This window comes from Panthera tigris, chromosome C1 (genome assembly GCF_018350195.1).
Source record: "Panthera tigris isolate Pti1 chromosome C1, P.tigris_Pti1_mat1.1, whole genome shotgun sequence".
Taxonomy (NCBI): Eukaryota; Metazoa; Chordata; class Mammalia; order Carnivora; family Felidae; genus Panthera; species Panthera tigris.
Window position 1 is genome coordinate 162,002,204 of NC_056667.1, and position 22,483 is coordinate 162,024,686.

The window sequence follows — 22,483 nt, forward strand, 5'->3', positions numbered from 1 at the left end:
TGGATCATACTGTGAATAAAACAGGATCCCATTAATCCATACTGATACAAAAGAATAAACTCAGCATTTGATAAGACAGGATATTTATATCCTCTCAAAGTATTTCCTGATAAAATATATCTTAATTATAAAATCCTGGCAAATATTACCTTACTCAAATGATCCAAGTTAAAATTAGAAATAAGAAAAATCGATATGCAATAAGGACATAGCGTCATTTCTACGACAGTAAAACAAAGATACACACACCTGTATCTAATCTACACAATATCAGATACCTGTCTCTAATATCACACAACCCCAAATTGAGGTAAACTCTTCAAAATAACTGGACTTTAATCATCTAGTCACTAGTGCCCAAGTCACAAACTCAAGGAAAGACTGAGGAACTATTTCAGATTAAAAAAGACCAATGAGACATAACAACTGCAATGTGAATTCTAGACAAATCTTTTGGATTAGAACTGGCAGAACTTTTTTTTTTTTTTTTTTTTAGAGAGAGAGAAAGCACAAATGTGGTAGAGGGGCAGGGGTTGGGGAGGGGAGGGAGAGGGAGAGAGAGAGAGAGAGAGAGAGAGAGAAAGACAGAGAGAGAGAGAGAGAGAGAGAGACAGAGAGAGAGACAGAGACAGAGAGAGAGAGAGAGAGAGAGAGAGAGAGAGAGAGAGAATATCCCAAGCAGGCTCCATGCTCAGTATGGAGGCTGACGTGGGGCTTGATCATGACCTGAGCCCAAATCAAGAGTCGGATGCTAAACCAATTGAGCCACCCAGGCACCCCACAACTGGTAAAACTTAAATGTGATATGCAGATTAGATGTAGCAATATATCAATGCTAAATTCTTGGTTTTTGGGGCTGTATTGTGGTTTTGTAGAAGAATGTATTATTGTAGAAAATAAAGTATTTGGGGTAATGGGACATAAGGCTGGCAACTTTTAAATGGTTCTATACTAAAAAATTAAAAAAAGAAAAACTTATAGAAGGTATTTATAATGATATGCACTATAATAATTCACTATATACCCATTATATAGTATCATATGGTGTTTAGGAGTAGTTATGAGAAAAATACTACAAAACATGGATTCTCTAACAATTCTCTACTCATTTCTGGTTTATAACTTTCATGTTATAGAGATCAAAGAATAGAAAAATCACATCTGTATTGCAAGGTTAAGAGCAAAGAGAACCTTACTATGGTAAAAATATTACCCTGTACCTGAATATTCAAAGAATGATATTAGACAATTATTTGTCTTATTAGTTCCTTTTTTAAAATACGAAATGAGTTAAGCAAGGTAAGATGATCCTATAGACTATAATACCACTACTCCCATGCTATACAGAACTCTATCATTCAAATGATTCAGCTGATAAAAAATACATGCTTTTCTTAAATCTGTCAAAAACGAATTAAGAAAGAAACCAATTTACTTCACAGAAAATAGTGTGGGTAAATGAAGCTTTAAAAATGGGACAGGGGTGCCTGGTTAGCTCGATGGATAGAGCATGCGACTCTTGAGTTTGAGCCCCATGTTGGGGTAGCGATTACTTAAAAATAAAATCTTAAAAAAAAATGGGAGGGAGCAAGTCAATTTCTGGTACTAACTTCAAAAATCTCTAGATTCTTTTTTTTTTTTTTAATGTTTATTTATTTCTGAGACAGAGAGAGACAGAGCACGAGTGGGGGAGAGGCAGAAGAGAGGGAGACACAGAATCAGAAGGAGGCTCCAGGCTCAGAACTGTCAGCACAGAGCCTGATGTGGGGCTCAAACTCACAACCCTAAGATCAAGTGTCCATACTCTCCCGAATGAGCTGGCCAGGCACCTCCAAAATCTTTATGTTCTAAAATGTGAATTTAAGGGCTCCTAGGTGGCTCAGTCGGTTGGGTGTTTGACTTCGACTCAAGTCATGATCTCGTGGTTTATGAGATCTGCGGCAGGCTCTGTGCTGACAATTCCGAGCCTGGAGCCTGCTTCGGATTCTGTGTCTCCTTCTCTCTCTGCCCCTCCCCTGCTTGTAACTCTCTCTCTCTCAAAAATAAATAAACATTAAAAAAAATAGTTAAAACAAAATAAAATAAAATATTAATTTTACTGACCCTCTTAGCTACAGAACTGTAAATGTTGTAATTTCTTACCTTCAAAGCATGTACTCAAGTTTCAAAGCAGATTTCTAAAATACGGATAATACTAAATGTTACATACAACGTACAGCATTCCCAAGCATTTCTAATACAACAAATTTATTTTGTAAAATGTATTTGGAAAACATCTGACTGCCTATTTTGTATCTTATACCATATTGAGAATAAGAGATACGGTCTTTGCCCTCAAAATCAGATTAGTAAGGGTAAACAAGTATAATTCAGTGATATAATAAGTATAATATATAATATTTATATTATACAATTCAGCAACATAATAATAAAGACATGCACAGGCACTATGGGAACATAGGGGCTTAAGGAGTATACTGGAGCTGGCCACCTCTCCTCAGCACCCATACTGCCCTCTTAGAGAGTCTGATTACCAGTAAAGGGCAATCCTATAATATCCATGACCTTGACATACTTGCCTCAGGTGAATCAGGGGACACTTAACCAAGTTAAGTCCATCAGATTACCTCTTCAGGAAATTTGTAAAAAGAAAAAAATCAGGCAAACAGAAGTGAGCACCAGAGATTCTAAATCATACTCAGGACTGGTAGACATTTATAGTCATGTTCATACTGATAAGAAATCAATGGGGGTGCCCGGATGGCTCAGTTGGTTAAAGCACCGACTTTGGCTAAGGTCATGATCTCATGGTTCGGGAGTTCGAGCCACGCATCCAACCCTCTGCTGTCAGCACAGAGCCCACTTCAGATCCTCTATCCCTCCTCTCTGCCCCTCCCCTGCTTGAGCACACATGTGCATCCTCTCTCTAAAATAAACATTAAAAAAAAAAAAATTAATGAAAGCCAGAACCAAGAGTAGGCACAGAAAAACAGAGATGAGAAAGCATGCAGCCAAGAAGAAGGAAAGAAGTTTCTGTGATGCCTATGTTTTCTGTGGCTGAATTATGCAGGTCTTCTGTATTCTGAGTGTGAGCTCTTTTTTCTTTTTGAACCCTGAATTTATCTGATTAAGTTTCTATCCTCTAACCAAGACAAGTACCTAGCCAAATGTGGAGAGAGGGTCTGAGAAGACTACTACTGAAGGAAGAAATGACTGTGTGTAGTCTCAAAGGAAGAGGCATCAGCTAGTCAAGGATGATGTTTTCAGCAGAGAAGACAGCATGTAGAATCACAATAAAGCAGAGTACACTGAGGGAACGCTGGACCCCTGAAATGTGGGATATAAGGTTGAAGGGAAGAGAGAGAAGGCCAGAAAGTGAAGCAAATCTTGAAGGGGCTTTATTATCCTGGTTAGGAGTTTGGATTCCACCCTCACCACCCCCATCCCACTGCCACTCTGAGGTTATAAATATAGGCCTGTGCTGAAATGTTGAACCAAGCAAGTTTTTCATATTTTCAAATGGTTGGGGGTAGGGGTGGGAGGAGAATAAGCAACAGAGACCACATGTGGCCCCCAGAAAGTCTAAAATATTTACTATCTAGCCCTTTAAAGAATAAGTCTGCTTAATCCCACTGTAAAAAATGGAAAGATTTTAAGATGATGAACTAGATAATCAAAGGGGAATTCCTGCAAGATCACTAATAGAAATGTGAAGGATGGATTAGAGAGGGCAAAACTATGCATAAGAAAGCCAGTACAAACTACTGCTAAATTCAGAAAAGAGAACGACGATTTGCACATCAGCAGTACCAGTCAAAATGAGAGCAAAGGACCAGTTATGAAAAAAATGTTTAGGATAAGGCTTCAAATCCATAACATTGTCTCCAGACCTTTGCATGGACGGACCCCTGCCTCCTCCTACCCCAGTCTATGCTACCCCTTCATCTCCTTGGCTCCAGTTTTATGTCGGCTTTTAATCAGCTCCATGTGGAGCCTAGAATGCTCTCATTTCCTACTCACCCATCTCTTTCTTAGTAAACACTGCTCACCCTCCATCCACTAACCCCTTATACTCTGAAATTCAGATCACTCATTTACTTCATCCTTTAGTTAATAAATATTTATTGAGTACATGCAAGAGGGGAGGAATTGTGTTAGACTCCAGGATACAATGATACACAGTCCCTGCCCTCGTGGAATTTATGCTTTATGTAAAATACTTCTAACCAAATCAGGGTTTGAACATTTAAGTTCATCAAGTAGCTCAGAATTTATTTAACATATATATCAGTGTGCAAGAAAAAGTCTGCCATCCTTTTCTCCTTAAAAAATTTCCTGTTTAGGGGAACCTGGGTGGCTCAGTCGGTTAAGCGTCCGACTTCAGCTCAGGTCATGATCTCATGGCTTGTGAGTTCGAGCCCCACATCGGGCTCTGCGCTGGCAGCTCAGAGCCTAGAGCCTGGAGCCTGCTTTGGATTGTGTGTCTCCCTTTCTCTCTGCCCCTCCCTGCTCGCACTTTGTCTCTCTCTCAAAAATAAATAAACATTAAAAATTAAAAAAAAAAAAATTCCTGCTTAAAACTTTTTACTTTTTCAGGGGCACCTGGGTGTTTCAGTCAGTTAAGCGTCTGACTCTTCACTTTGGCTCAGGTCATGATCTCACAATTTGCAGGTTCGAGCCCATGGACATACCAGGGTCCACACTGACAGTGCAGAGCCTGCTTGGCATTTTCTCTCTCTCTCTCTCCCCCCCCCCCCGCCCTTCCCACATGCCTTCTCTCTCAAAGTAAGTAAATATATTTAAAAAAATTTTCACTTTTTCAAACATAATATTTATATATATATGTGTGTATGTATATATATATGCAGGTACACACACACATATATATATAAATATTTTCCAAATTTCATCAAAATTAGAGTAACTGTATTTTACACATGGTTTCACTTTCAGTCTGAACCTTCAGATTAAGGTACAACAGCATAGGCCAATCTGCTTGTATATCTTGATGTATCTGACAAAGTCTACCACTAGACCATTATGTTTTAAAAGATCACATTTATTACATCAATATTTCCCTTCCATTTTTAAAAGCTATATTCCCAAACTATAAATGTCTTACAGCCAGAAACCACTGTACTTTGTATCTTTAACATCACCACACTGGGGCTGATACATAGAAGATGTCCAAAAAGGATGTATTTGAAGAACTATACAATTTCCTCTTAATGTTTCTGTTCAGTACGAATAATCACTGAACTAAACTTAGTTGATTTAATTCAATCCAAAAGCAAGTAAGTTTTGACATTTTAGTTAGCTTGTATTTAGTTAGCCTTAAAATGGGTAATACTTTTTGTCCAAAAAAATTTTGCAGTATAGAAAATACTTCGGGGAGCCTGGCTGGCTCATTTGGTAGAGCAGGTGACTCCTGATCTTGGGATCATGAATTCAAGTCCCATGATGGGCCTAGAGTTTACTTAAAAAAAAAAAAAAAGAAAATACTTCAAGGATTAACTATTGTTACTATCCTTTATAAAATCTTCGGAGAATTAGGACTTTCATATGGGGGCCCTTTACTATAGAGGATTCCCTAGTCAGATAAGTTTAGGAGGCTCTGAGTTAAAATTTAAAAATTTAATGTAAGTCTTCAGTGTGCTTTAGATGCAGAAATGCACTGTAGCTCCAAAAGGACATTTCCAACTTTGCTGAACCTCCAATTTATGTATGTATGTATGTATGTATGTATTTATTTATTTACTAAACACTATCAATAATATGATAGGACACTAGCATCCTGAGGATACTATCTAGAAGCATCTGTTGAATTCAGTAATACTTGAGAGATAATCGCAAAATAAAGAAACACTTTTGCATAAAAGCTTAAAGTCTCTTACCTTTCTAGCTGGTGGGCCATGGGCTTTATTTGCTCTGCTGCCAGGAATCCTTCAGCTCTAATTAAGTAAGCAGTACTTCTCAAGTTTCCATCTATGTATCCCTAGGGCAAAGGAGAGGCAGAAAAGAGTGAACCCCTTACTCTGTGATACCTAAAGAAACAGATGCATGCAGTTAAACTCCGATACAAAAAATGTTAAGTATTTACTTTATGTTTTAAAATGTATGTAAAGTTGGCCTTCTGTTCCATTTTTTTCTGATATAAAAATTAAGGTTCCCTTCAAAAGTTTCAGTGCTCCAGGAAGGTGTTTATCCTATGGTCTCCTGTAACTCCCAGCAAAATGCCACCTATCCAGAGGTATAACAGTTTCAAGGATGGAAGTACAGCAACGGAGTCTTGGTGAAAGGGGAACATTGAAGCTTTTCACCACAACAGAAGGGAGAGGTAGTTATAGATGACAGGTGAAATGGCAGTGCTGAATCTGCTGAATCTTAGAGTGGAGACGAAAAGTTTCTCCCGTGTCAGTGCTGCAACATAACATCAATGGGACCCAGTTCATATGCTTTTCATTTGGTAACAGCTTGATTTTTTTATACCTGTATCAGTTGGATTAGGTTCAGCTATGAGTGACAGAAAACTCAAAATTAGCAATGGCTTAAATGATTCAGAAGTTTTTTTCTCTCACATAAAAGCACAAGCAGTCTGGAACCATGATCATTAGGAACCCAGGCTCCTTCTATTTTGTTGTTTTGCCATCCTCAACATGTGGCGTCCACTTCATGGTTTAAAATAACTGCTTAAGGTCTAACCGTAACATCTGCTGATCAGATAGCAGGAAGGAGAATGAGATGAGCAACAGCCTCCCTTAAGGAAACTTTTCAACAACTCACAGGAAACTTCTATTTACATTCCATATGCCAGAACTTAAGTCACATGGTTATACCTGAGAAATACATTCTTTATTTTGCCATATGCTCAGTTAAAAACTGGAGCATCTATAATAAAGAAAAAGAAGGAAATGAATATTGGTCAACATTTAGGCGTCACTCTCTCACTCTAAAACAGAAGATGGTTGAATACCTTGTGGAGATGCCTTAGTAGTCCACTGAAGGGAGCTTTCGAAAGCAGAAAGTCCTGCCAGTGGACAAGGAGCAAGACCAGTGTTCGTGAGAACGTCTCTAAATATGCAAGGCCAATCTGTAGGTGACAAACAAGGGAAAAATCTGAATAACAGAATAACAATATAAGAGCAAAGAAACAACCTAAACAGTTGTGGTTTGGGAGGATAAACTCACATAAGCAGTCCACAAAACTCAGAAATGGGAACACAGGGCCATTATGTAAGTAATGGAGTGCTCAAGCTGAGTCTGGCCGCGTAAGATCCTGGCATTAGGAAAAGGCAGTATATCCTTGGAACAAAATGTTAAAAGGGAAAGTAGACTTTCCTCTACCATTATTTGAGAACCAAACTCTCATTATTAGCCTGTGTATGAACTTGGGAGATGTCCCTATTGCACAGAGTGATGATAAGAAGGGTTGCACTTTACCACGAGTAAGGTTGGCTGAAACAGTCTTCATGTTCAAAACTTTGAAATGAGAATATCAGAAGCCAGAAAGACTCTCATTTCAAAGCTGGCAACAAAATTCTGTCTTAGACAGAATGTCTCTTAAAGGTAAAGGGACCTGAACAGGCTATTTAGCTATACAAATGTAAAATAGGGACCATAAATGGAGCAGCAATTCAAAGGACAAATGCCTTTGTGTAAAGGTTCACATTTTCTAGGTAGAGAGAAATTTCTGCAAATTGTTTCTTTCAGGGAAATGTTTATTTTTAAAAGCAGGGCCTCAGATTTTCCTATGGAGTGTTTGTATTCTTATTTTAGCAGTTGCTCACAAAAGACCAGGAACTAACACCCTAGAAAACAGCAAGATGGACTTCTGGTCTTCAAGTAAAAGGCAACAAGATTAAGCTAACAAGCTGTACCTGGCTTATACAGCTTATGATTTATGCACGCAATGTTAAGATTACCATCCAGACTTTGGAAGACATTAAACATAATGTTTGGGGGGGCTTTTTTGGTAGCTTGAAACACATAGATGTAAGGAACCTCTCTTTTACCACTGCTCCCTATCCTAGCTACTGTCTATATATTTCTTATACAGGCATACCTTGTTTTATTGAGTTTCACTTTATTGTGCTTTGCGGATGTTTTTTTACAAATTGAAAGTTTGTGGCAGCCTTCACTACATTGAACAATTCTATTGGTGCCATTTTTCCAACAGTATTTGCTCACTTCATGTTTCTGTGTCACATTTTGGTCATTCTTGCAGTATTTCAAGCTTCTTCATTCTTATTATATCTGTTTTGGGGAGTTGTGATCAGCGATCTTTGATGTTACTATTGCGATTGTTTTAGGGAGCCATGGACTGCACCCATATGAGACAGCAAACTTCATTGATAAATGTTGTGTGTGTTCTAATTGTTCCACTTACCAGCCCCTCCCCCATCTCTCTCCCTTCTCCTTAGGCCTCCCTGTTCCCTGAAACACAACAATATTGAAATTAGGCCAATTACTAACCCTACAATGGCCTCTAAGTATTCAAGGGAAAGGACGAGGGGCACATCTCTCACACTGAACCAAAAGCTAGACACGATTAAGCTTGGTGAGGAAGGCATGTCAAAAGCCAAGACAGGCCAAAAGCAAAGGCCTCTTGCATCAGGCAGATAACCAAGCTGTGAATACAAAGGTAAACTTGACGGAAATCAAAAGTGCTATTCTAGTGAACATACAAATGGTAAGTAAAACAGCTTTACAACTGATATGGAGAAAGTTTTAGTGGTCTGAATAGAAGATCAAACCAGCCACAACACTCCCATAAACTAAAACCTAGTCCAGAGACAGGTGCCAAAAATGCAGAAGAAAAACTGGAAGCTAGCAGAGTTGGTTCATGAAGTTTAAGGGAAGAAGCTACCTTTATAACATAATAGTACAAGGTGAAGGGGAGCCTAGCTAGCTCAGTTGGTAGAACATACAACTCTTGACCTTGGGGTTGTGAGTTCGAGCCCCACACTGGGCACAGAGATTACTTAAAAATAATAAAAATTTAAAGTGCAAGGTGAGGCAGCAAGCACTAATATAGGAACTGCAGGGGCACCTGGGTAGTTCAGTCGGTTAAGCCTCCGACTTCGGCTCGGGTCATGATCTCACTGCTAGTGAGTTCGAGCCCCGCACCGGGCTCTGTGCTGACAGCCCAGAGCCTGGAGCCTGCTTCAGATTCTGTGTCTCCCTCTTTATGCCCCTCCCTGCTCATGTTCTCTCTCTGTCTCTCAAATATAAAATAAAACATTAAAAAAAAATTAAATAAATATAGGAACTGCAGCAAGTTATCCAGAAGACCCAGCTAAGATCATTAATGAAGGTGGCTACACTAAATAACAGATTTTCAATGTAGATTAAATAGCCTTAGATTAGAAGAAGATGCCATCTTGGACTTTTACAGCTAGAGAGGCATTCACACCTGATTTCAAGCTTCAAAGAACAAGGTGACTCTCTTGTTAGGGGCTAACACAGCTGGTGACTTCAAGTTGAAGCCCATGCTCATTGATCATTCAAAAAAATCTTAGGGCCCTTAAGAATTATGCTAAATCTACTCTGCCTTTGCTCTACAAATGGAACAACAAAGTCTGGGTGACAGCAAATCTGTTTACAACATGCTTTAACAGAATATTTTAAGCCCACAGTTGAGACCTGCTACTCAGAAATAAAGATTCCTTTCAAAATCTTAGTGCTCACTGAAATGCACCTGACACCCAAAAGCTCTCATGGAGAAGTGATTAATGTTTTCATGCCTGCTAATAAACACATGTATTCTGCAGCCCATGGCCCAAGGAGTAATTCTGACTTTCAAATCTCATTATTTAAGAAATACCTTTTGTAAAACTGCAGCTGCTATAAATAGTGATTCCTCTGATGGATCTGGGCAAAGTAAACTGAAAACCTTCTAGTAGAGATTCACCATTCTAGGTGCCATTAAGAGAATTTGAGATTCATGGGAAGAGATCAAAATTCCAATATTAACAGGAGTTTGGAAGAAGTTTATTCAAATATTCATGGATGAGTTTGAGGGGTTCAAGACTTCAGTGGAGAAAGTAACTACAGATGTGGTAGAAAGAGCAAGGGAACTAGAAGTGGGGCCAGAAGATGGGACTGAATTGCTGCAATCTCATGATAAAACCTGAACAAATGAGGTGTTTCTTATGCATGAACAAAGAAAATGATTTCTTGTGATGGAATCTACTCCTGGTAAAGATGCTATGAAGATTTTGAAATGGCAGCAAGGAATTCAGAATACTGAATTCCTTAATTGATGAAGCAGTGGTATGGCTTGAGAGGGCTGACTCCAATTTTAAAAGTTCTACTGTGGGTACATTTCATTGTCTTATTTAAAGATATTGTCAGAGCTACCCCACCTTCAGCAACCACCACTCTGGCCAGTGAACAGCCATCATGGACAAAATCCTTTATCAGCAAAAAGATTACAACTTGCTGAAAGCTCAGATGATGGTTAGCATTATTTTTTTAGCGATAGTCTTTTCATTTTTTGAGAAAAATAACGTGCACACGCAAACGAGCAGGAAAGCGGCAGAGAGAAAGTGAGAATTTTTTAATGTTTTATTTATTGAGAGAGACAGACAGACAGACACAGAATCCTAAGCTAGTTCCAGGCTCCGAGCTGTCAGCACAGAGCACAACGTGGGGCGTGAACTCAGGAACGGTGAAATCATGACCTGAGCCAAAGCTGGTTAACCGACTGAGCCTCCCAGGTGGCCTGAGGGAGAAATTTAAGCGGGCTCCGCACCTAGCTCAGAGCCCAATGCGAGGCTCTATTTCATGACCACGAGATTATGACCTGAGCTGAAATCAAGTGTCAGACACTTAACTGAGCCACCCAGGGGTCCCAAGGCATATATAGTTTATTTTTTTTTAGACGTAATGCTAGCACACGCTTAACAGACTACAGCACAGTGAAAAAACATAAATTTTATATGCACCAGGAAACCAAAAAATTTCACTTGACCTGCTTTATTGTGGTAGTCTGGAACCAAACCCGCCATTATCTCTAAGGGATGCCTGCATTTGGATATAATTAACCTGTGGGTAGGGGGTATGGTCTCTGCTGAAGGAGGCAAATACTGCTAGTGGTTAAGTATTCTGGAAGGCAGATACTGTCAAACAACAGGGCTCAAAAAGTAGATATTCGTGTGAGAAAGGAATAATTCTCTCTTGACATGGACTCAGAAGAGTCTAACATATTTAAGGGCAACTGGATAGCAGAGAGAATCCTGAGTAGTAGGCTTCTGGCCTGGTGGCAGACTAGGAGCTAGCCAGTGTTCAAACAGGCGTACGTATTACTGAAGGTACACTAATGCTTTCCAAGTGACATCTGAACAGGATAAGTTTTAAGAAAATTTCCATATCTTTTACTTCTCTACATTTGCTTTACCAGAATGATCTGCCTAGTTTCCCTAAATCCTTATTCTTCCACAGTTCCAAAGAAACCCATACCAAATCTTATTACCACGCGTTGCCCCAGGCTGTAAAAACCTCCAAGGAATAAAACAAGGGGATTATTTAAAATAAGAGTGGCTTAAAGCCTCCCTTAATCCAGGCACCATTAAACCTCAGGCTTGCATCTTCGTCTGTCTTCTAAGTACTTCTGTTAAAGCAAAGCATTGCTTTTAAGAATGGTGTTCTGCCCTGTGTTTAGGAAATGTTCTGAATTCATATATATTGTTTAGTGTGACGACAGGAACAATGAAAACTTCGTATTTAGACTGATTCTTCCATTCACAAAATATTGTTAAAAAATGAACTGTCCTGAGAGAGCTCCGTGAAAAGAGGAAATCAATAAGAAACTTAGAAAAGTTCAATTTATATTTATTGCAGAGAAGTAGGATAAGGTGATCAATACTTTAAAACATTAAAATTCACTGAATTCAAATAAAATCATGTTGGAGAAGTGGAAGTTAAATAAAAGTTCCATAAGAAAGAGGAATAATGAAAACTTCTAATAAAAGTGAATTATAGTTTTTTAAAAACCAATGATAACCTCAAATGACTATTGAAATTACTTGTAAGAGCCAGAAATTTTTTTCCCAACTATTTAAACTTACAATGAAAAATTATAGGATTCAGCTTAGAAACAAGAAAAAAAGGTGCAAGGGTTCACAATTTACCAAATTTCTTTTCAGAAGCATAGGAGTGTAGTAGGTAGAATGGTCCCCCAAAGATGTACACACCCAAATCCCTAGAAACTATGAATAGGTTATATTACATAGCAAAATGGACTCTGAAGATATAAAAAGGTTACAGATCCTATAACAGGAAGATTATCCTGAGTTATCCAGATGTCCCAATCTAATCACAGGAGCCCTTAACAACAGAAAACTTTTCTCTCTGGAGTCTGAGAGATTCAGCAGCAGCATAAATCACAGAAATTAGAAGCATGAGAGAGACCTGACCTGCCTTTACTGGAGGGAGCAGAAATGAAAGCCTTCCAGCTTCTGAGAGCAAATACCAGCCATGGTTGTCAGTCCGCAAGGAAAGAGAGACCTCCCCAGTCCTACAACTGTGTTCGGCCAACCCAGGAGCAGATTTTCCCTAGACACTAAAATGGAATGCAGCTCAGTCAACATATTTTGGCTTTATAAGATCCTAAACTGAGGACCTAGGGGAGCCCACCTGGACTTCTGACCTACAAAACCTGTGAGATAATCTGTGTTGTTTTAAGATGCAAAGTATGTGGTAATTTGTAATGCAGGAATAGAAAATTAACAGAGTGAGCAAAAATGTTAACGTACCCAGGAAGACAGGCTTGTGTCACAAGTCTTCAAGAGCAGCAACACCTTACAGACACAGTTTTCTCTGTGCTGTAATTTCCTTCTTAAATCTTGGTCAAGAGCCACAAAATGCAAAAAAGTGATCTTAGAGCAATCCTGGGTCCTTGGAACAGCACTATGGTCATAACAAAAACACCTATGAGTTTAAAAATCTGTAACTATGAGCTAGTAGGACTTTATTCCTTTCAAGATTAAAGTATCTTTGAGTTTTATATTGGGAAAAATTTTAATGGCATGATTTTACTATGATCCTCTTCAATAGGAAATAATACACCAGTTTTAGGGTGGTCAAAAAGCATAAAGGATAATAACATATGTAAAATGTATAGTGCATGGCACTTCCATGGTATCTATTAAGTTTATTAGAAGCTTTACAGTATTTGACTTTAAGTGTACATTTTCCTGAGGCACTTGGCTGGCTCAGTCAGTAGAGCATGTGACTCTTGATCTCAGGATCATGAGTTCAGGCCCCACACTGGGCCTAGAGCTTACTTAAAAAAAATTTATATGTACATTTTCCTAATGCTTTAATCAATCCTATTCTTACTACCATCTTTAAAGCCCGAAACTGAGAATTACATGTTTAATACTTAAACAAAGGTTTTTAATCTTTAACCCATGAATTTGATGTTATCCCATAAGGTTATCTGGTACATAATGTTTAGTTCATCTATGTAAGGAAATCAAATGCCTCAGAAGTGATAAAAATAGAATTTAATGAGGGAAAGCAGCTTTTTGAGGAAAGCAGTTTTTAATTTTGCCCCACTCACAGCGACACAACAGATAATCTTCACACATATCACCAATTCCCAAGAGTATACTAATGTTTTGATGAAATTCCTCAAAGTTGATGGTACACATAACGAGCGCCTCAGACTTTTCCCAATATTGTATTCATGAAAGTACGGAGTATGTGAATATTGAGATCAGCCCAATATATCAGAATCTTCTTTAATAAAAATAGCAGTTTTTAAGTTAAACTTCATTTTTTTAAGTGAGTATTGATTATTCCCAGACCTGTAATCTCTAGGTGATTTAAGGTAAGAAAGTTCTTGTCTTATAGCTTAAAATTACAACAGTACATTAGAAATACATATAAAAACTTACATAGTAATGGTTACGAATGTGAACGGTGCTAATGCAAGATTTTATTAATAAGATAATTTTAGATTTGGTAATCTATTATAAAAATAATGTCCATAGCATTATTTTTCTCAAGGTAAACGTATAGAACATCCTTATCTATTATTGTTTTATTTCTTAAAAACTTATCTTTTATAAAAGTTAAAAAAAAATTGAAATTCACAGCTCACCAAGAATTACAATAATTCCTAGTCATCACTGCTATTAAGAGTATATCGATATTAATTTCCCATTATGAAGAGGGCACAAATAAGATACGGTATAGTATTTTTAACTTTTTTTTAAAGTTTATATATTTTGAGAGAGAGAGAGCACACACACAAGGAAGCAGGGAAGAGGAAGAGACGGGGGGGGGAGAGGAAGAGACGGGGGGGGAGAGGAAGAGACGGGGGGGGGGAGAGGAAGAGACGGGGGGGGGGAGAGGAAGAGACGGGGGGGGGGGAGAGGAAGAGACGGGGGGGGGGAGAGGAAGAGACGGGGGGGGAGAGGAAGAGACGGGGGGGGAGAGGAAGAGACGGGGGGGGGAGAGGAAGAGACGGGGGGGAGAGGAAGAGACGGGGGGGAGAGGAAGAGACGGGGGGGAGAGGAAGAGACGGGGGGGGAGAGGAAGAGACGGGGGGGGAGAGGAAGAGACGGGGGGGGAGAGGAAGAGACGGGGGGGGAGAGGAAGAGACGGGGGGGAGAGGAAGAGACGGGGGGGAGAGGAAGAGACGGGGGGGAGAGGAAGAGACGGGGGGGAGAGGAAGAGACGGGGGGGGAGAGGAAGAGACGGGGGGGAGAGGAAGAGACGGGGGGGGGAGGAAGAGACGGGGGGGGAGAGGAAGAGACGGGGGGGGAGAGGAAGAGACGGGGGGGGGAGAGGAAGAGACGGGGGGGGGAGAGGAAGAGACGGGGGGGGGAGAGGAAGAGACGGGGGGAGAGGAAGAGACGGGGGGGGGGGGAGAGGAAGAGACGGGGGGGGGGGGAGAGGGGGGGGAGAGGAAGAGGCGGGGGGAGAGAGAGAATCCCAAGCAGGCTCAGAACCGTCAGCACAGAGCCTGACATGGGGCTGGAACTCACCAAATAGGAAGGAGATCATGACCTGAGCCCAAACCAGGAGTCAGATGTTTAACTGACTAGACACCCAGGCACCCTGATAGGGTATAGATTCTGTACAATTCCCAATACAATACTAGTAAGCTCACCTCTCACTTCTCTCAAAGTATGTCAAAATTCAAGTTAAGTGAAAGAGATACCACAGGAATAACCCTCAATCCGACACATGTCAATAATCATTAAAACCTTCCTTACAAATGATAAAAACATAGTGACTCTTAACAGTGTGGCTGAGAAGTGATGGTACAGTTACACGGAGTAATCGTTAAAGCATTCAAAAAAACCGGACATACAGATGGCCAACAGACACATGAAAAGATGCTCACCATTTATCATCAGAAAAATGCAAATCAAAACTGCAATGAGATTATCACCTCACACCTGTCAGAATGGATAAACTCAACACCATGGTGAGGATGTGGAGAAAAAGGAACACTCGTGCACTGTTGGTGAATGCAAACTGGTGCAGCCACTGTGAAAAAGTGTGGAAGTTCCTCAAAAATCTAAAAACAGAACTACCTTATGATCCAGCAACTGCACTATTGGGTATTTACCCAAATACAACAACACTAATTCAAAGGGATACATGCACCCCTATTTATAGCAGCATTATTTGTAATGGAAGCAGCCCAAGTGTCCCTTGATAAAAGAATGGATAAGAAGATGTGCAGTGTTGTGTGTGTGCGTGTGTGTGTGATGGAATATTACTCGACCATAAAAAAGAATGAAATCTTGCCATTTGCAATGACATGGATGGAACTAGGGAATATTATGCTAAGTGAAACAGAGAAGGATAAACACCACATGATTTCACTTGTATGTGGAATTGAAGAAACAAAACAAACAAAGGGAAAAAATTGACAAATCAAGAAACAGACTCTTAATTATAGAGAAAAAACTGATTACCAGAGGGGAGAGGGTAGGTGGATGGATTAAATGGGTGATGTGGATCAAGGAGTGCTTGTCATGAGCACAGGGTTATGGAAACGCTGAATCACTATATTGTACACCTGAAACTAACACTATATGTTAACCAGAATTAAAATAACTTTCAAATTAAAAAGAGAACATTATAAATGTGGTATTTTACTTAATCATTAGCTCTTCCACTATGAAGAGAAAGGAATAAAAGGTCTCACCAAAATGTTTTTAGTGGAATTAGTAGAATAGAAAATGGTAATTAGATTTTATGGAAATGATACTACCACTGTTTTATCATCTCAAAATATGAGGATGCTATTGACTTGGGGAGAAGGGATGTATATGAAACAAAAAGTATATGAAATACTCTCTCACATGGATTTTTGAAAATTCTAATGTAATAAGCTGCACCACAAATTGTAAGTTCCTACGGAAAACTCAACTTTATTGCCAAAGCTATCAAACAGATGGTTGAAATCCTGCTTTCAAGTTACATCACACATTCCTGGAGGGGGTATGGTAGATTATTATTATTTCTGAATGTACTTTAACAGTAATAATTACCACACCATTTACTAAGTATTCGTTAGTTCCTGACACTGGTTTAAGCATCACATATACATTATTTGAACAAGGCTATAAATTATTACCTTTAAAAATAAGGACAAGGAAGCACAGAGAGTTTATATTATTTGCTGAAGGTGATACAGACGGTAAGTTGGAAGACTCATGACAGTCTCTGGCTCCTAATAATCACGCTAAAATGTTGATTATATACTTACTATATACCAGAAGATGATATTGAGGAAACAAAAACTCAGTCAATTTGGCTATAACATACATATTCTTTATTTCAAGGGTTACCTATATGGAAATAAATGTTATTATGAATTTTAATCTCATAAATGTATAGGTCAGAAAGTAGCTCTTATATTAAAACCAGCATAAAACACCCAACATGTAAACCATTAAAAATACATCGAATGTAAAGATTATTGTTACTATACCATTAAATGTTTCAGTTAATTTTTAGGAGAAAGTCAGTGAAATGACAGAAAAAAATGAAATATACAGTATCTGTCTCAGCACACAGATCACTGGCAGATAAATAACTACAGACTGAAATGGTCTCCTAAATAAAACTACTAAATAATGCAAGTTATTCCCAGAATTAGTAATAATTCCTAATTAAGCAATCCTACTTTATTAATAAGCATAACTCCAAAGTTGATAAAATCATGATAAAGTCTGTGAACTCATATTCTCATGACAGTGTAAATGTGCTCAACTCTTTGGGGAGGCAAACATTTGGCAATATAGAAACATTTATATCCTCTGACCTAGTAATTTCATTTGAGATTAGTACCGTATGGAAAACAATTCAAAATAAGAAAAAAAGATAAATGCATAGAGATGCTCAATTCAGTGTTAAAATAGAAACTGAAAACAACTATTTTCCTGTTGGGCATTTAAAATTGAGTATACGTAGAGGTGCCTGGGTGGCTCAGTTGGTTAACTGTCCAACTCTTGATTTTGGCTCAGGTCATGATCTCACGGTTCGTGAGTGAGATCAAGCCCTGTGACCCACCGGCTCTGCACTGACAGCATGGAGCCTCCTTAGGATTCTCTCTCCCTCTCTCTTTCCCCTCCTCCTGCTTGTGCATGCATGCACAAGCTCTCTCTCTCAAAATAAATCAACTTAAAAAAATTAAAAAAATAAAATTGAGGAAATGTTAATACTCATTTGGTAAACTATCAGGTAACCATTATATATTACAAAGGTTAGACAGTATGGGAAAATGCTAAAGCTAGAAAAGTAAAACGTAAGTGTAAAATTCTGTTAAAACTACAATGTATATGCAGAAATTAGAAGGCAACAAAAGTAATGAAAAGTTATTTATCAGTAGGACACTTGTAATTGATTTTTAGTAACACTATTTTAACTGTTCAATAAATAGAAAAAAACACACTAGCCCACATAACAAGAATTAGAAAAATCAAAGCTATAAAATTGGAACGACAAAGGTTTAGATTCAGGTAGGCAAACTAAAGAACATTTAGGGAATTTGTAAATTAAGGGAGTATTATAAAGATAATGATACACAGGACTAGCCAAAAAATCAAAATACTCTTGGTATTTTGCCCACTGGCTTTTTGCCAATTTTAATCATTCCCACCCTTTCTCTTTCCCTAGTAATCTTGTTGAGAATCTCTGTGATAATAAGCTACTACTACCATTGGGAGTGTTTCTATTCCTTCGGTATTAAGACAGGAAAAAAATGGGAATCACTATCTTTGTTAAGATACAGAATGCAGACATGAATGTGTAAGTCTAGCCTGGAGCGCATTCTACTTACATCCCTTCTTGTTACAAAAAAAATGTTTTTATTTTTTTATATTATTTTTAAAGTTTTTTAATGTTTACTTATTTTGACAGAGAGAGGGCAAGCAGGGAAGGAGGAGGGAGAGAGAGAGGGAGAGAGAGAGGGAGAGAGAGAGGGAGAGAGAGAGAGAGAGGGAGAGGGAGAGAGAGAGAGAGAGAGAGAGAGAATATCTCAACCAGGTTCCATGCTGCCAGCACAGAGTCCGATGCAGAGCTCGAACACACTAACCACGAGATCATGACCTGAGCAGTTGGATGCTTAACCGACTGAGCCACCTAGGTGCCCACAAAAAATGTTTTTAATCACTGTACTACCACTGCCAAAATTCTGCCAAGAAGAAAAAGCATCACTTAAACATACTTAAAAATGTAAATGAATATACAAGTTTCAAAATTGTTAAAAAATAAATGAAAATAGTACATATACATATATCTGTAATTAATATAATACATAACACATTCATAGTAATATATTTAAAATAATTCCAATTATTGTTGGCCTTAAAGATCCACAAACTTCCTTTTATTTTTTTGAAATTATATTTTACTTTTTCTTGAGCTTATATATTTACTTCTTTTCTTGAGCTTAAGAAACAGAGCAAAAGAAATGTTTTGTGGGTTTTCCCTTGGACGTAAATAGGTGAATACTACTACTAATACCCCCTCATTAAGAATTACATTAGGAGAACATGCAGCAGTTTAGATACGTTCTTAGTCTCATGGAATAGGTGTGAGTATAGGAAAAACGCAGAAATACTAAGTTAAACTACTGACTGTAACAAGGCAGATTTGTTGTTTTTCTATAGTACATTTTAATCACAGTGAATTGCTTAACAAACACTTAATGTATTGACTTTTACAAGGATCAGTTGACTATCCAATTGTTATTCGATGGGTTATTTTTTTTTTTTTTAAGTTTATTTTGAGACAGAGACAGTGTGAGTGGGGGAGGGGCTGAGAGAAAGGGAGAGAGTGAGAATCCCACCCAGGCTATGTGCTACCAGCGCAGAGTCCCATTCGGGGCTTGAACTCATGAAACTCAGAGATCATGACCTGAGCTGAAACCAAGAGTTCCATGCCTAACCGACTGAGGGACCCAGGTGCCCCATATTCAGTATTTTGGGGTTTTTTCTAAGTTTATTTATTTTTGAGAGAGAGAGAGAGCAAGCAAGCGCACAAGTGGGGGAGGGGCAGAGAGAGGAAGACAGAATCCTAAGCAGGCTCTAGGCTCTGAGCCGTCAGCACAGAGCGCCCACGGGGCTCTAACTCACAAACCTCAAGATCATGACCTGAGCCGAAGTTAGACGCTCAACGGACTGAGCCACCCAGGTGCCCCTCAGTGGGTTTTTAAAAGACAGACTGTATTATTTGCTCAAGATGACACAGGTAAGATCTACACATTTGCTCTAACATGATCTAACAATTTCATTAATCGGCAGAGAACATATAAATCATTAAACCCAACTTTTTCAAAACACAAAAATTTAGGTAGGCAAAATGTTCATTATTTATTGAGACTTCATACTAGTTGATGTATAGCCTATTATTTTTAAAAATGATATTCAGAAAGCTTTCAAATCCTGACTACCAAGAAAAAGCATTCCTCCAAATTATTTGTTAAAGAGCTGACATAACAACCTTACTTTGTGCTGTTATTTTAATTTTTAAATATGAAACAAATACTCTCAAGTAAATACAGGAATTTCTGGTTTACATATATAATAGATTATGGTATAGTCCCCAAAGATGAAATAAACATTCTAATATGGTTATTTTAAAAAGAACTTCGAGGAAATGCAATCAGGTCTACAGAAGGCATGGGTACCTTAGAAACACACACACACACAGTTCCTGAAAGCTACTTCTTTACTGACAGACACCTACATTCTAAATTACCACAATACATTTTAAATAATTCAAAACTTAACGGCAGTAATCCTCTCAAAGCAAGATTAAACATGTTTCAGGAAAGCAGCATAGAGACCACCATAAATTTGTAAGATTCTTACAAATTACAAGGACTAGAATTTCTAACTGTTACTTAATTATTGGTGACCTTGAAGATCCAAGAACATCCTTAACTCTACTTTGTGATCTGCAGAAGGGCATCTCTATTTTTTAACATAACTTTACAATGGTGTTCCTGAAGTTTTGAGGAGTGTTGACAGTGGATTTCTCAAGTCAGTGTAACACATTTAATTACAAGATGTAATTGCCACCGTATTGGTCTTTCAGGTCACTTAACCCTGTAGGGTTGACTTTTAAACAAGCTTATCACCTTCGTAATTTTGGCACACTAGACTAAGTAAGGTTACACGCTATTTAAAAATTACGCCTAGAAAAGCTATTACTGACAATGTCAGTGGTTTCTTCAAATAGGACAAAAAGTGCACTCAAAGGAACAGTTTTTGTTTTGATTTCAAGTATGTCTATTAAACTTACACATTGTTACTGTTTCCATAATTTAAAATTCCTAAGAAATCACAACTTTCACATTATAATTTAGGGATCAGTCAATATGCCTAAAGTCCATCAGGTGTACTGCCTTTTACTCCATCATATTCACAGTAGTTTTGCTCTTGGCCTCAACCAGTTTTAAGCTCCCGATTAAGCAAAGGCAGTTTTACACTACCTAAGGACACAAAAATAGTACCCAGCTCCTCCGCCCTCTCCCTCCTCTAGCGTCGGTTCAACGAGCTAACACAGAAAACACTCACTCACTCCCTCTCCCCCTGTCTCGGCCCTGGCCCCTAGGGCATCACTAAAAAGCACAGGTTACTTCCCTACGGAGGTTCTGCAGTCCAAGCAGGGAGGTTAAAAATGGGGGAAAATACCAGAATCAATCTGCACCCACATCTCAGCCCCGCCCCACCAGGAAAAAGGGGGGTGGCGAGAGTGTGAGGGGGCAGAAAGGACAGAAAATGCCCAGACTTCCAGCTCATAGGTTCTCCATACCATTTGTTCCATCATGTTCCACCAAAGGCAGAGACCCTGACCCTATTTTCAGCGGCGCCTCCCGATCCTCCTCCCCGCCACCATCACATACACACGGTCCCCAACGACTGAGTCTTGGGTGGGGAGAACAGAGCCGGCCCTCTCCCGGCTAATCCAAGACTAAAGGGGGTCTCCTTGCGCCCCCGGCGGACCCGACCTGCAGCCCAGGGACCTCTGAACTAACCAGAGAAGGGGAAGATAAATCGGGGGGGAGGGGTCTAACAGGAGCCGTTATTCCTTTTTCCTCTTCGTTAGGAAAGCGCGCGAGCGGGGAGGGGCCGGAACAACGAACGCCAGTTACCTAACGGTCCCGCCCGGCCGGTCGGGCTCCTGAAGCCGACGCCGCGCGGGCCGCTGAGGTGGCAGAACAGCCACAGTCGCCCCGAGGGCTAGGCACCGAGGCAGGAGCGCCGGAGGTGATGGGAAGCGGGGGGTGGGGACTACGGTGAGCGACGTCGCCATGTTAGTGCCTTCTTTCTCCGTATCCCTACGGTTTCCAGTCCTTCGGCCTTCCCCCATCACTACTCACCTTTCCAGGTCACTAGTTCATGCTTCCTTCGGTCGCCACCGAGGCCCGAGCTCAGCGGTGTTTACAAACTACCCCTGGAGGAAAGGGCTGAACCGCACTTTAAAGGCCACGGGCTCCCACAGGCTTCCGTCCTCTCTCGCGAGATCGGACTGACACCCCTTCCCTTCTCCCCGCCCCACTCCCGGCATCCCCCCTTTCTTCTCGGCGCCCCTCCCCTCCACCGCACACGCCCCTTCTTGCCTTCTATCTGATGGAGCGCCTCCGGGTCAGGTGATTTCGTCAGCTTAAAGGGGAAGGGGGCGGGACTTCAGGAGGGCGGGGATGGAGGGGGTGGGAACCAAAGAACACTCGGTAGCGGGTGATTGGACAAAGTGCCCGAAGGGCGGGAAGCAGGCCTGGAGGGGGCGGGATCGGAGAGCCAAAAGAGAGGAGTCTCCTAAACCTGTGCGGAAGCCTGTGATTGGCGGCTGGCTGCAGACTCGCGCGGGTGTGGGGCGCTGGAGCAGGTGGATGTTGGGGTCGAGGGAAGGTTTTGACGGTGTGCGGAGAAGTAAGGTGAACTCTGGAAAAGGCTGCGAGTGGCGGGAGAGAAAGCGCGATGAGTCCTCTGAGCTCCGCCACGGG

General features: G+C 39.9%; 1 protein-coding gene across 9 annotated transcripts in view; it reads right to left on the reverse strand.

The window, feature by feature from the left end:
* ATF2 (activating transcription factor 2) overlaps positions 1-22,026 on the reverse strand; it is an 81,911-nt gene extending 59,885 nt beyond the window's left edge. For 2 of the 9 annotated variants that reach the window (XR_006220789.1, XM_042994734.1), the window contains exons 1-3: positions 21,860-22,026; positions 6,974-7,090; positions 5,895-5,995 (exon numbers count right to left, since the gene is read on the reverse strand). The gene's annotated coding sequence lies outside the window, so the exon portion shown is untranslated. Of the gene's footprint in view, positions 1-2,142; positions 2,178-5,894; positions 5,996-6,100; positions 6,807-6,836; positions 6,889-6,973; positions 7,091-12,755; positions 12,910-16,735; positions 16,833-21,859 lie in introns of those variants that run through there. The other 7 variants (XM_042994733.1, XM_015541189.2, XM_042994730.1 and 4 more) reach the window with 7 other exon arrangements.
* Between the last annotated feature and the right edge of the window lie 457 nt (positions 22,027-22,483).